Genomic DNA, 12728 nt, shown 5'->3' on the forward strand with positions numbered 1-12728 from the left:
GTAACAGATAAACAGTGCTGCAGAACGCCACCATCGTTCTGCTTCCTGCGGTGACTGTCTGCTAAAAACCACCTTGTCATCAAGGACAATCACTTCATTTAAGACATCTCTCATTCAGGTAATCATCTTCTACGTAGGCAAGCAGTGCTTCAGCAGTTGAGACGATGCAATCACCAGAGAAAGTCCTGCAATTCATTTAGCTGCACGCAAGATTGTGGACTGAATATTGTTTGCTCTGGGAGCCGCTGGTACTTTCAATCGAGTTATGATTGTGAGCATGTAGAATTAAACAGTGAGATATCCTCGCTAAAGAGTAATGGTAGTGGTCATTACTAGGGCTGTGGCGTCATGACATTTGATCAGCTCGTCATACAAAATGGCTGCTAAACGTGTTAAATGAACATAAAACATGTTTAGCATCTCCAGGCCTCCGCGCATACCAGCAGCTGATGCTGATCCTTTGGAACATCTACATTTCAAAAAGTACAATCAATCAATTCAGCATACACCATCACAATGAATCTGTATTGAAAGCAGGTCTAAAGAAACACTATGATATGATGAAAATGTATTTCAGATGAACAGAACAGGCGTACCATATGTTATCTGACTATGTGAAATGCCATGGGCTGTATGCTAGTTCATTTAGCAGACAAGATATGCTCGTCTCCTGCGCAATTATTTAATAAAATAGAAAGGATATTTTGAGTGTAAAAGGGATCATTTGAAACAGGTCCTATAGGGTAGATGTATTTGGCAACTTGAGTTGCGAATGATCCAAAACCTTAGAATGTCTAAGAAATCCAAACCGTACATGGGCTGCATGATACATGAGGCTATTGATGACTTGAAGAAAAAAAAACACAAAAAAAGCTTGCGCTCCGTCCCTTGTCTCAGGCTGCACACGCTGTTCTCTCATCAAGTGATCATATTTTCACCCATCAGACTATTCTCAATTTAATCTTGTCTTTACTAATATCTAAATCAGTTTTGATTTAGAATGGCCCAAAATCAAAATGGGCAGGAACAGGTTTAGGGTAAAAAAAAGAAATGTAATCCGTATGCATTTCGAATAGCGAATGGAGGCCGCTTTCCCATTTGATTTCAATCATGCTGAGCTGTGATTAACATTAGCAGCTGAGAAATAAATATCGTAGCAGCTGGGATCCCTCTCTTATTAGTGGCAACCATCAAAACTCTGCTTCACACGGGATTGCATATGGAAATGTCTGGGTTAATAATACACTTATTTTTCACTCCATCTATCAACCACTGTTTGAGGAGCGTGCAGCCTCTCCCTGCGCAACAGGTGATATTCCACCCAAACTCTGTATGCCGTGGGGTTATCCAACCCTGTTCCTGCAGCCAAACCAAGTGAAATCTGTTCGGGAACATCGATATCAACATCTTTTCACAACAAAACACATTTCATTAAACTGTTGAGAGCACCTCTCTCTGCATAATGGAGAAAGGAATGAAGGAGAGAGAACAGGAGATGGAAACGCACAGTGGTGAGATATTCTGTAGCTAAAACGGTCATGCGTTAGCTTATTAATTATGAAAATACAAAAAATGCCCTATTACTAGGCTTTCAAAATCAAATACAAATTCACTATAATTGTAGGCAAATTCTGCACGCTGCCCTGCACAATTAATGAACCAACAGCATTGTTTAATGGTTTTCTGCCATGCTTAATATGTGGTAGGCTTTTAGACTTTATACAACAGGTGGATCTAATGCGGATTAGATAAAAGCAGATTCCGCCTCCCGAGTGGCGCAATGGTCTGAGGCACTGCATCGCAGTGCTAGCTGTGCCACTAGAGATCCTTGTTCGAGTCCAGGCTCTGTCACAGCCGGCCACGACCGGGAGACCTATGGGGCGGCACACAATTGGGCCAGAGTTGTTAGGGGAGGGTTTGGCTGGCAGGGATGTCCATGTCCCATCACGCTCTGGCAACTCCTGTGGCGGGCCGGGCGCATGCACGCTGACAAGGTCACCAGGTGTACAGTGTTTCCTCTGACACATTGGGTTAAGGCCACATCCAGGTTAAGGCCAAACATTCCCTCATTGTGAAAAGTAACTAAGGTCTGGGTGAAGCGGGCATTGTGTCAAGAAGCCGTGATTATTGGTTGGGTTGTGTTTAAGAGGACGCAAGGCTCTCAACCTTTGCCTCTCCCGAGTCCGTACTGGAGTTACAGCGATGGGACAAGACTGTAACTACCAATTGGAAACTAACCCTTTTTCTCCCCAATTTCATGAAGAAAAAAATATTTTAAAAAGTGCATTCCAAAACTTAACACCGGCTAAATCTATGACATTAAAATGCCCATTTACTCTGTTCCATCTGATTGCGCAATACACTGTCTCATCAGCCCAGCCAGGCAATTTATAAACTTGATTTCCACTATAAAAAGCATCTAGACATTATCTCACATTTCCTTTAGACTAACATTTAGTTTTCAACAGCGGAGATTTGTATAAACATTGCTGTCTGTCTTTTCCAACATTTGCATCATTCCTTCAATATTCAAATTTTCTCCAGCTGCCCAGCTGCCCCATATTAATGAACTTTTCAGGATTGAGACAGACAATCAGGCAACTTTTCTCAGCCAGTCAAAGTCATAAATCCGCATCATTTATATGGATATATACAAAGAACTATTAATAAAAAATCATGTAAAATGAAATGAAGTGCAGCTAGTTTGTTATCTTTCCAGCTTCAGTTTCAAGGGATTGTTTTAGTTGTGTTGGCTAGCTCCTCTGAACAACAGTGTCCTGATGAGAGAGGACATTTTCTATGGCAGGCAATATCAGAGCACCCTTAGTTCATTGTCATGGATGTATGCAAATAAATGTCACTTGAAAGCAGCTTAAACCAACCCAAATGCAGTTACTTTGCTGTTATTCTGACGGCTTTTTGACGTGACAGTAAGTTAGCGGTAGTTGACTAGCTAGCAAGCAAGGGATGGCAATGGAACATTTAGAAAGAATGACTGGGTCGTGTCCATTGATACAGAACAAAAAGACTGAACTACTGGGTTAGGTCTCTGGCAACCGAACCAATAGAATGAACAACCGGCCTTAGCAACCCTAGATTTGTATCTATATATTGGTGGAAGGATGAAATAGCTTGAATAAATTAATCAAAAGAACTGTTTCATGAAAACAAATGTCAATAGTTATTTGAATATGTTGGTAACCTGTATTTAAGTGACAATGACCTCAAAGCCGGTGTTTGGAGGATATATTGGCATGGTTTGCCTCAACTTAGTCGTCTCGGGCCTAACAACACATGCCAATATATCCTCCAAACACCAGCTTCTATGGCATTATCACTTAAATGAGGCTTTTGTATAAAGAAACAAATCAACATTTTAATTCAGACCATGTTTTCCACAAATTGTCAACCTGTTGTTGATCTTCTTTCTTCAAAATTACCATCTCAGTGAGGTGAGTTTTAAAAGGATGATACTGTTTTAATGATCAGTGTTTGATGTGATATTCTATTGTATTTGCATTGATGTCAGAGTGGTGAGTAAAAGGGTATTAGCAACCTAATGGTTTTTAACGAGCTGGGTACTAAATCAAATCAAATTTTATTGGTCACATACACATATTTAGCAGATGTTATAGTGGGTGAAGTGAAATGCTTGTGTTCCTAGCTCCAACAATACAGTACAGTAGTATCTAACAATTCACAACAGACAAATCTAAAAGTAAAAGAATGGAATTAAAAAATATATAAATATTAGGATGAGCAATGTCGGAGTGGAACAGACTAAAATACAGTAGAATACAGTATATACAGTTGAGATCGGAAGTTAGGGAATTTTACTAGGATTAAATGTCAGGAATTGTGAAAAACTGAGTTTAAATGTATTTCGCTAAGGCGTATGTAAACTTCCGACTTCAACTGTACATACGGAATGAGTAAAACAGTAAACATTATTAAAGTGACTAGTGTTTCATTTAAAAAGTGACCAGTGAGTCCATGTTTATTTACATAGGGCTGCAGCCTTTAAGGTCGAGGGTTGAGTAACAGGAAGCTGGCTAGTGATGCCTATTTAAACAGTCTGATGGCTGTGTTTCAGTCTCTCGGTCCCAGTTTTGATGCACCTGTACTGACCTCGCCTTCTGGATGATAGCGGGTTGAACAGGCCGTGGCTCGGGTGGTTGATGTCCTTGATGATCTATTTGGCCTTCCTGTGACATCAGGTGCTGTATATGTCATGGAGGGCAGGTATTGCCCTCCAGGTGCCCCCGGTGATGTGTTAGGCAGACCGCACCACCCTCTGGAGAGTCCTGCAGTGCAGTTGGAGCGAGTGGTCGCATCTGCACTTCGCTCCCGCGGGTAGTATAAGTTTTTCATTATATTTCATTATATCACAACGGTTTGATTTGTCTAATCTTAGCAATTTCTTCTCAGCTAGCTACATAGCCGTCTTTGTATCAAAGATAATTGCGTAATTATCGTATTTCGCCGTCCTAACGTAGTCTTCACTAGCCAGCTAGCTAACGTCCACTGATTAGCTGCACTGGAGAAACTATTACACTCAACTGAACGACTTGATTAGTGTAGTGTTAGCTAGCTACATAGCTGTCTTTGCTGTCTTCGTATCATCGTATCCAAGATAATTGTGTTGTTTAGGTTTAGAGTGTGTAGTCTTAGAGCGATTATCTTAATTTACCGAGGTTAGCTAGCCAGCTATTTGTCGTCCTTAACGTAGGTGACTCTGCTAGCTAGCCAACGCTAGCCAACGTCTTCTGTATAGAACTCAACTACCCGGTCGCATTCACAGGTAGTATCACATTTTCACTTCATTTCATTACAGTACAACGGTTTGATTTGTTTGATCGTAGCTAGCTACTTAGCTAGCTACATAGCCGTCTTTGTATCAAAGATAATTGTGTAGTCTAGAGCGATTTTCTAGGTTCGCTAGCCAGCTATTGTCGTTCTTTTAACGCAACGTAACGTAAACAACACTGCTAGCTAGCCAGCTAGCCCCGAATAGCAACACTGCAGAAACTATTACACTCAACGGAACGACTTGATTAGTGTAGTGTCAACAATGCACCCACTGCCAGCTGGCCTACTTCAGCAGTACTGTATCATTTTAATCATTTTAGTCAATAAGATTCTTGCTACGTAGCTTAACTTTCTGAACATTCGAGACGTGTAGTCCACTTGTCATTCCAATCTCCTTTGCATTAGCGTAGCCTCTTCTGTAGCCTGTCAACTATGTGTCTGTTTATCCCTGTTCTCTCCTCTCTGCACAGACCATACAAACGCTCCTCACCGCGTGGCCGCGGCCACCCTACTCTGGTGGTCCCAGCGCGCACGACCCACTTGGAGTTCCAGGTCTCCGGTAGCCTCTGGAACTGCCAATCTGCGGTCAACAAGGCAGAGTTAATCTCAGCCTATGCCTCCCTCCAGTCCCTCGACTTCTTGGCACTGACGAAAACATGGATCACCACAGACAACACTGCTACTCCTACTGCTCTCTCTTCGTCCGCCCACGTGTTCTCGCACACCCCGAGAGCGTCTGGTCAGCGGGGTGGTGGCACCGGGATCCTCATCTCTCCCAAGTGGTCATTCTCTCTTTCTCCCCTTACCCATCTGTCTATCGCCTCCTTTGAATTCCATGCTGTCACAGTTACTAGCCCTTTCAAGCTTAACATCCTTATCATTTATCGCCCTCCAGGTTCCCTCGGAGAGTTCATCAATGAGCTTGATGCCTTGATAAGCTCCTTTCCTGAGGACGGCTCACCTCTCACAGTTCTGGGCGACTTTAACCTCCCCACGTCTACCTTTGACTCTTTCCTCTCTGCCTCCTTCTTTCCACTCCTCTCCTCTTTTGACCTCACCCTCTCACCTTCCCCCCTACTCACAAGGCAGGCAATACGCTCGACCTCATCTTTACTAGATGCTGTTCTTCCACTAACCTCATTGCAACTCCCCTCCAAGTCTCCGACCACTGCCTTGTATCCTTTTCCCTCTCGCTCTCATCCAACACCTCCCACACTGCCCCTACTCGGATGGTATCGCGCCGTCCCAACCTTCGCTCTCTCTCCCCCGCTACTCTCTCCTCTTCCATCCTATCATCTCTTCCCTCCGCTCAAACCTTCTCCCACCTATCTCCTGATTCTGCCTCCTCAACCCTCCTCTCCTCCCTCTCTGCATCCCTTGACTCTCTATGTCCCCTATCCTCCAGGCCGGCTCGGTCCTCCCCTCCCGCTCCGTGGCTCGATGACTCATTGCGAGCTCACAGAACAGGGCTCCGGGCAGCCGAGCGGAAATGGAGGAAAACTCGCCTCCCTGCGGACCTGGCATCCTTTCACTCCCTCCTCTCTACATTTTCCTCCTCTGTCTCTGCTGCTAAAGCCACTTTCTACCACGCTAAATTCCAAGCATCTGCCTCTAACCCTAGGAAGCTCTTTGCCACCTTCTCCTCCCTCCTGAATCCTCCGCCCCCTCCCCCCTCCTCCCTCTCTGCAGATGACTTCGTCAACCATTTTGAAAAGAAGGTCGACAACATCCGATCCTCGTTTGCTAAGTCAAACGACACCGCTGGTTCTGCTCACACTGCCCTACCCTGTGCTCTGACCTCTTTCTCCCCTCTCTCTCCAGATGAAATCTCGTGTCTTGTGACGGCCGGCCGCCCAACAACCTGCCCGCTTGACCCTATCCCCTCCTCTCTTCTCCAGACCATTTCCGGAGACCTTCTCCATTACCTCACCTCGCTCATCAACTCATCCCTGACCGCTGGCTACGTCCCTTCCGTCTTCAAGAGAGCGAGAGTTGCACCCCTTCTGAAAAAACCTACACTCGATCCCTCCGATGTCAACAATTACAGACCAGTATCCCTTCTTTCTTTTCTCTCCAAAACTCTTGAACGTGCCGTCCTTGGCCAGCTCTCCCGCTATCTCTCTGAATGACCTTCTTGATCCAAATCAGTCAGGTTTCAAGACTAGTCATTCAACTGAGACTGCTCTCCTCTGTATCACGGAGGCGCTCCGCACTGCTAAAGCTAACTCTCTCTCCTCTGCTCTCATCCTTCTAGATCTATCGGCTGCCTTCGATACTGTGAACCATCAGATCCTCCTCTCCACCCTCTCCGAGTTGGGCATCTCCGGCGCGGCCCACGCTTGGATTGCGTCCTACCTGACAGGTCGCTCCTACCAGGTGGCGTGGCGAGAATCTGTCTCCTCACCACGCGCTCTCACCACTGGTGTCCCCCAGGGCTCTGTTCTTGGCCCTCTCCTATTCTCGCTATACACCAAGTCACTTGGCTCTGTCATAACCTCACATGGTCTCTCTTATCATTGCTATGCAGACGACACACAATTAATCTTCTCCTTTCCCCTTCTGATGACCAGGTGGCGAATCGCATCTCTGCATGTCTGGCAGACATATCAGTGTGGATGACGGATCACCACCTCAAGCTGAATCTCGGCAAGACGGAGCTGCTCTTCCTCCCGGGGAAGGACTGCCCGTTCCATGATCTCGCCATCACGGTTGACAACTCCATTGTGTCCTCCTCCCAGAGCGCCAAGAACCTTGGCGTGATCCTGGACAACACCCTGTCGTTCTCAACCAACATCAAGGCGGTGGCCCGTTCCTGTAGGTTCATGCTCTACAACATCCGCAGAGTACGACCCTGCCTCACACAGGAAGCGGCGCAGGTCCTAATCCAGGCACTTGTCATCTCCCGTCTGGATTACTGCAACTCGCTGTTGGCTGGGCTCCCTGCCTGTGCCATTAAACCCCTTCAACTCATCCAGAACGCCGCAGCCCGTCTGGTGTTCAACCTTCCCAAGTTCTCTCACGTCACCCCGCTCCTCCGTTCTCTCCACTGGCTTCCAGTTGAAGCTCGCATCCGCTACAAGACCATGGTGCTTGCCTACGGAGCTGTGAGGGGAACGGCACCTCAGTACCTCCAGGCTCTGATCAGGCCCTACACCCAAACAAGGGCACTGCGTTCATCCACCTCTGGCCTGCTCGCCTCCCTACCACTGAGGAAGTACAGCTCCCGCTCAGCCCAGTCAAAACTGTTCGCTGCCCTGGCCCCCAATGGTGGAACAAACTCCCTCACGACGCCAGGACAGCGGAGTCAATCACCACCTTCCGGAGACACCTGAAACCCCACCTCTTTAAGGAATACCTAGGATAGGATAAGTAATCCCTCTCACCCCCCCCTAAGTTTTAGATGCACTATTGTTAAGTGACTGTCCCACTGGATGTCATAAGGTGAATGCACCAATTTGTAAGTCGCTCTGGATAAGAGCGTCTGCTAAATGACTTAAATGTAATGTAATGTAAATGTAATATAGCCCGATAGGATGCTCTCAATTGTACTTCTGTAGAAATTTGTGAGGGTCTTAGGGACCAAGGCACATTTCTTCAGCCTCTCCAGGTTGAAGAGTTCAATGTTGCGCCTTTTCAGACTGTCAGTGATGTCTACGCTGGGGAACTTGAAGCTTTTCACCTTCTCCACTGCCGTCCCGTCAATGTGAATAGGGTCGTAATCTGTTGTCTCCTGAAGTCCACGTTCAGCTCCTTTGGGCCCTCACCTCCTCCCTGTAGGCTGTCTTTTCCTGGTTGGTAATCAGACCTACTACTGTTGTGTTGTCTGCAAACTTGATGATTGAGTTGGATGCGTGCATGGCCACGCAGTCATGGGTGAACAATGAGTACAGGAGGGGGCTGAGCACCCACCATTGTGGGGACCTTGTGTTTAGGATCAGCAAAGTGGAGGTGTTGGACATCTTGAAGCAAGTGGGGACAGCAAACTGGGATAGGGAGAGATTGAATATGTCCGTAAACACTCCAGCCAGCTGTTATGCGAATGATCTGAGGACGAGAATAGGGATACCGTCTGAATCGACAGCCTTGTGTTAGTTAACACACTTAAATGTCTTACTCCCATTGCACACGGAAAATGAGGGCCCACAGACCTTGGGAGTGGATCACATCGGTGGCACTGTGCCATTCTCAAAGCGAGCGAAGAAGGTATTTAGCTTGTCCGGGAGCAGGACGTCAATGTCCGCGACGTGGCTGGTTTTCCCTTACTAATCCGTCTGTAGACCCTGCCACAAATGTCTCGTGTCTGACCCCACTTTGTCTCTGTACTGATGTTTTGCCTGTTTGATAGCATTACTGAGGGAATAATTACACTGTTTGTATTCAACCATACACTGTTTGTATTCAACCATAATGCTGCCATCTATCCACGGTTGTTGGTTTGGGTAGGTTTTAATAGTCACAGTGGGAACAACATCCCCTATACATTTCCTGATGAACTCAGTAACCGTGTCCATGTATATCTCAATGTTATTCTCAGAGGCAACCCGGAACATTTCCCAGTCTGTGTGATAAAGTCAATCTTGCATGGATTCTGATTGGACAGACCAGCATTGAATAGATCTTAGCACAGGCACTTCCTGTTTGAGATTCTTGCTATTGGAAGGGAGGTGCAGAATTTAGTTGTGATCTGATTTGCCGAAGAGAAGGCCAGAGGGCTTTGTAGCCATCCCGGAAGGGAGAGTAACAATGGTTGAGTGTTCTTGTAGCGCAAGTACTACAGGCAATGTGTTGATAGAACTTTGGTAGCGTTTTCCTGAAATTTGCTTTGTTAAAATCCCCAGCTACAATAAATGCGCCCTCAGGATACATGGTTTCAGTTTGCACAATGTCCAGTGTTGTTTTTTGAGGGCCGTCAAGGTTTTGGCTTGAGGTGGAAAATACATGGCTGTGACTATAACCGAAGATAATTATCTTGGGAGGTAATACGGTCGATTGTGAGACATTCTAGGTCGAGTGAAAAAAATAGGACTTGAGTTCCAGTACGTTATCACAACCATACCATGAGTAGTTAATCATGAAACATACACCACTGCCTTTCTTCTTCCCGGAGAGTTCTTTATTCCTGTCTGTGCGATGTACTTAGAACCCAGCTGGCTGTATGGACATGGACAGTATATCCAGAAAGAGCCATGATTCAGGGAAACAGAGTATGTTACAGTCCCTGACGTCTCTCTGGAAGGGTGAACATAAGCATGTAAAATACTTGGAAGCGGTGGAGTGTGTGCACGCCTCCCGAGTCGGACTAGAAGTCCACTCTGAATAGCTCTTCTCCACCGGCGGCATCTTGGAGCAGCTTCTGGGATAAGTTCAATTGCCCTGGGGGGTACGAACAAAGGTTCCAATTTGGGAAAGTCGTATTTCTGGACTTAATGCTGGATAGTCACTGTTGCTCTGATATCCAAAAGGTTATTTCCGGCTGTATGTAACAACACACACAAAAAAAATACTGCAATGTTGCTTAAGAGCTAGAAGCAGAGCTGTCATGTCTGTCAGTTCCATATACATTCTACCAACACGTGTGCATAAAAGGAGATTACCGTGAAACAACGGTCACATGGAATTTGACTTAGTCATGACTCGACTGCCAGTGTGGCGGTAATACGGTCACCACAACAACCCTAGTCATTATCTAATCATATTGAGTAAGCTATGCAAACTATAACGTGAATAACTGATATAACAACTGACTGTATGCGATGTCCAATCAGTGAGCAGAAGAAAGTTTACATGACTCATCACATCGTTCGGTTTGGAACTCCGACCCAGTTGTCATGTCAACATATATCTGCCAGTGCTGCTGCAAACCATGACAAAAGAGACCCCAAATGGGAAATGTATAAAACATTCCAGACACCATGGCTAGTCATGGTTTATGTACATGGTCTGGCAATCAATCAAATTCATTTTAAAAGTGAACCCAGACCTTTCTCTGTCCAGTTTCAACCAAAACTTTCCAACATGAACTGCACTTGCTAGCTTGCTTAGCTCATCGCTAGCTAGTTAGCTAGCTTGGTAAAATATGGTTGGCAAATATGTAACATTTTGGCTAGCTAGTTAAATTGTACAGCCAGCATTTTGTCTATATTGTTGCTGGATTGCACCAATTAGATTGCTAGTATCAAATCAAATTTTATTTGTCACATACACATGGTTAGCAGATGTTAATGCGAGTGTAGCGAAATGCTTGTGCTTCTAGTTCCGACAATGCAGTGATAACCAACAAGTAATCTAACTAACAATTCCAAAACTACTGTCTTATACACAGTGTAAGGGGATAAAGAATATGTACATAAGGATATATGAATGAGTGATGGTACAGAGCAGCATACAGTAGATGGTATTGAGTACAGTATATACATATGAGATGAGTATGTAGACAAAGTAAACAAAGTGGCATAGTTAAAGTGCCTAAAGTGGCTAGTGGCTAGTGATGATGTAGAGTACAGTATATACGTATGCTGTACTCTAATAATCCGAGCACTCGGATTATTTCTAAATTGGCTTCGCTTTATGTAGAATTGATATCAATAGTCATACTGTCATGTTTTGTCATATATTGTCTTGTCATTATGCTTTCCCTTCTGTTCGTACCCCTCTGGTCTTAAGGTAATCCCTCTCACCTCTCTCACTCTCTCGATTCTTTCTAAATTGGCTTCCTGCTCCCAGCTGTTCCTATGTCCCCTAATCAATCATTTAGTCTTCAACCTATCCTTTCCCCTGATTAGAGTCCCTATTTCTTCCTTTGTGTTCCAGGATCCTTGTATGTATTGGTCACCGTGCTGTGTTTGTTATCGCCCAGTCAGGACACCAGATGGATGGGTTATTTAAATGTCTGAATGCAGGAAAGTGCCTTCCCGTACCTGCTGTTCAAGATCGAGTCTCCAGTGGATCTCCATTAAGTGGAAGTTGTGTTTTTTGATTGTATTTTACTTTACTGGATTAAAGACTCTGTTTTCGCCAAGTCGCTTTTGGGTCCTCATTCACCTGCATAACACATACAGTAATACATTTGTTATTCAGGACACCAGAGGGATGGGTTATTTAAATGAATGCAGGAAAGTGAGGTGGTGGATGCCAAAGCACGTTATACCTAATAGTATACCTCCGTAATTCCACTCTGTCAAGGTATACACTTTTAGACAGGTATCGGACACAGGGACGCATTCTCCTCTGACACTCTATCAAGAAAAACATGGCTCATCCGAGATGGCAGTATCCCCAATGGAGCCAACCCTGATGGGGCTACCGTGAGCCAGTCTGATGCCAGCTGTATTCAGTGTCACACTACCTCAGTGGAGATTGTATCTTATCCAATCTCCATCTGACCCCTGCTGCCCTGCTGCCCTCATGGCACAAATCACATCCCCATAATGCACCGTGCATAAGGTAGATTGGGCTGGTGGGCGGCCGTCATTATCACCAGGGGACAGAGACAGAAACATGACCACTTCTCTCAGGATCAAAGGGACAGACACAGGCTGAAGGTTTAAGGTAGTGACATACTGTCCTTGCAGCAGCATGCTTAAAGCAGCATGAAGAGACCCCTGTGACCGTCCGTCCTCCTCTATGCCATCTCAACCTCCGCTGTCTCATTACTTACAATCACATGGAATCGACAGGCATTAAATCCCCTCCTGTGGGACAAAAGGGCAGTGTGTGTGACTTCTCTGCTTTGCTCTGCTCCAGGGACTAATTCTCCCTGGCTGTCTGATCCAGCTGAGTCTCTGTGCCACACTGCTAAATACGTTTTCCCTCCATGGCTGAATCACAGAAATTACTGCAAAGAAGCTCTCTCACTCACACACACAGCTCCCACCTAAAAAAAGTGCCTCATAGGGTTATTAATACAAAACAGCCACAGA

At 45.4% G+C, this 12728-nt stretch overlaps 1 protein-coding gene across 7 annotated transcripts in view; it reads right to left on the bottom strand.

Annotated features, from left to right (window-relative positions):
- The window catches only part of LOC124031514 (protein 4.1-like), a 123047-nt gene that overhangs the window by 50693 nt on the left and 59626 nt on the right, over positions 1-12728 (bottom strand). The window lies entirely within an intron of this gene.

The sequence above is a fragment of the Oncorhynchus gorbuscha genome, linkage group LG03, assembly GCF_021184085.1.
Source record: "Oncorhynchus gorbuscha isolate QuinsamMale2020 ecotype Even-year linkage group LG03, OgorEven_v1.0, whole genome shotgun sequence".
Taxonomy (NCBI): domain Eukaryota; kingdom Metazoa; phylum Chordata; class Actinopteri; order Salmoniformes; family Salmonidae; genus Oncorhynchus; species Oncorhynchus gorbuscha.